Below are 3,066 nucleotides of genomic sequence, written 5' to 3' on the forward strand. Positions count from 1 at the left end.
TTATGCAGAATTTTTAAAAATAAAAATCTTAGTTTGCATGTAAATATACTCATCTCCCTGAGTTCTTCAGATTCTTTTCAATAAAAAAAGAGTCAAACATGACTTTTAGGTCAAAAGGGTGAAAGAAAACTGATCACGTTATAATGTTTGGTTATGATTTTAATAACTATATAAGAAAAACACTGATCAAAACGCTTAAAGATTTTCTAGCTGGATAGATAAATATGTTTATATCCATAAGTATTTGCGTGTGTATAATTTCTTTGGAGATTTTCTCTAGCACTATAAAATTTTAAACCTTTATATTGTGTAGTTAAAATAAGCCTGTATCCCTTTCTCATTTTTATGCAAATATATAGAAAGCGGTATTTCAGAATATGCTTATTCACATTTTAAGCTATTTAAAAGAAGGTATTTTTCTCAATATAGTTTTAATAAAAATTTAATATCAATCACATAATATTTTAAAATTTCCTTCTAAAATATCTCCAGAAAAAATTTGTTTCATTGGCATACATTATATTTTTATATACTATAAAAATTATCAGTTCTTCTCATGCATTCTTGTATTTTATTTTTAGATATTTGAAAAGTTTATACTTTCATATTTGTATGTACTCCAATATTGCAAAATATTTCCAATTAGCCACATAGCTTAAGTATTACGGTAAAATGTTTTTGTTCGCTGTGTTTAAGAGCAACATGGTATGGACTTATTTACAATGTCATTAAAGTTTCAGGGAAGGACTTGAGAACCAAACAGGTATAGGGCTTATTTGGCTGGATTTTAGCTTTCATTAAATACGCTTACCTGTTTTTTCCCTCTAGCCAAAATTGAGCAGCCGTTCTTTCCACTTAGCCTTTAGTGCACTTTGTTTCCCATTAGGCATTGTAAAATTTTTAGCTTAAGTGCTGTACTCTAAAATGTATTTTTCTTAAGTAGACCTAATAATATACTCCCAAAGCTTTTCTCTGTGAAACATTCATCTGTAAAGCAGACTAAATAGTTGTGCTGTGAAATCGATTACTTGGGCAATGAGGCAGAGCCTAGTCTTTGATATTCAAAGATAATTCTCTGTCCTGGCACTAAGTAGCTCTATTACATACAGGTAATTTCTATTTTCCAGAATGCTAGATGCTCAAAATAGGAAAAAGCATTTATTGTTTGAATTCAAATACATGTATCATTAATAAAATAATTTGTATATTATTATGTATTATAGTGTTAGAAGAAGGTGTCTATTTTATTGATTTATAGAGGCTTTAAAAAGTATATTTTTATATGTCAAAGACCTATAGTATATTGGTTGACAGTAACAAAATTGTCTAAAAATTAGGCAAACTCATCTGTGTGTATCTAGATACATCTTCATCTGTGTGGGATGAAATTGGATTTTTTAAAACTTGAAACTAAGAATTAGACTTAGACATCTATTTAAAAAATAGCAACAAAGGGCCAGTGCATTTCTCAACTCTTAGCCAGTTCTACAAGTGTGTAATACTGCAATTAAATATGGTTACTTTAAGTTATTCAGATACCACAAAGAATTGGATTGTCAAATGCGGCTCCCAGGAATCAGAGATACTGCCTGACATCAAGCTTTACTAATTTCTTCAAGGACAGGAGAGATCAAGCTGCACAGGTGAAGCAGGGAGTCTGGGGATGCCTTGATTCATCATTCAGGTCCCTTCTTCTCCGACCTTCTTTGGCCCAGGTTAACAGATGAGATTTCCGCATAAGGCGTGCACACCCAGATGGAGCAATTTAGTTCCTAAAACATTTCCATTTTACACTCAGATTGTTGTGTGTCTTACATGACATTTTCCAGGGAAACATGCAGGTAAATCCAGAGATTCTAGACTTGTTTGCTTTTGGGAAGCCTAACCAACCGGATGTATTCTAATAAAGCATTCCAAAGATAAGTCCTCCATCACTGCCAAGACCAGTAGGTTTCTCTTTACTGTTCTTAACAAGAGATGAGTCTTGTAACCTGCCTAGTTTCCTTCTTTAGTGTTCCTTTCCCTCTACAATGGGATTAAAAGTTTTATAGGCCAGCTGTTTAACCCTTTCCTCCCCAGTAGTGTTTGAGGATTTTAGATTTTCCCTTTCACTCTCAGCAAACTGTAAAAGGCTTCTGTTCAATCTTCAAGGATGGCATTTAATGTCCAAGAACTGGATTTATTCACTGTGTCACTGAGTTATTTGTTGTTGTATATTTTTCAATCATTCAGCACTTATGGGTAGTTTACTATATGACCGTAATTGTTTATTATGATTGTCTTGAGGTGAATATAGATATTTTTTGCCCCAAAATTAAAGTGATTATGACTAGACCATCAACCTCAATTAAGAGGAAGTAAGTTTATGTTATAAATACGAATGATGTAGTAAAAAGTTAAAAAACATTCTGTAGTAGGTGATAATTATTTTTAAGGTTCTACTTCTATTGTACATTGATGAGAGGAAGCTAAATTGAAAGAGATTAATATTAAAATGGAAAATAGAATGGAGCCTACAGCTGTTCAGCTGTTATTGTTCATTTATTAGGTCAGCTTCAAATTCATAATTAAAAAGCAGTATTATTTCTGTTGTTACAATAAGAATATTGATAATACCTGCTCCTATACCCAAGACATCGTATCATGTACTCTTCCTAAATTATATCTGGTTTTAGACTGGACTAATTAAACTTTTGTTGAGATAATGCTGTATTACAAAAACTCCCCAAAATACCAATAGCTAAAAAACAAGCGTTTATTTCATACTTGGAGGTCTGCATGTTGGCTGAGATTAAGCCAGTCTCGTCTGTGGTCAGCTGGATACATCTGGGCTGGGCTGGACTCCAGACTTTTAATTAAATTGAAGTATAGTTGGTTCACAATGTTGTGTCTATTTCTGGTGTACAGCATAGTGATTCAGTTATATATATATATATATATAGTCTCTTTCATAGTATTTTTCATTATAGGCTATTACAGGGTATTGAATATAGTTCCCTGTGCTATACAGTAGGACCTTGTTGTTTACCTGTTTTATATATAGTAGTTAGTATGTGCAAATCCCGA

The sequence above is a fragment of the Camelus ferus genome, chromosome 1 (genome assembly GCF_009834535.1).
Source record: "Camelus ferus isolate YT-003-E chromosome 1, BCGSAC_Cfer_1.0, whole genome shotgun sequence".
NCBI lineage: Eukaryota > Metazoa > Chordata > Mammalia > Artiodactyla > Camelidae > Camelus > Camelus ferus.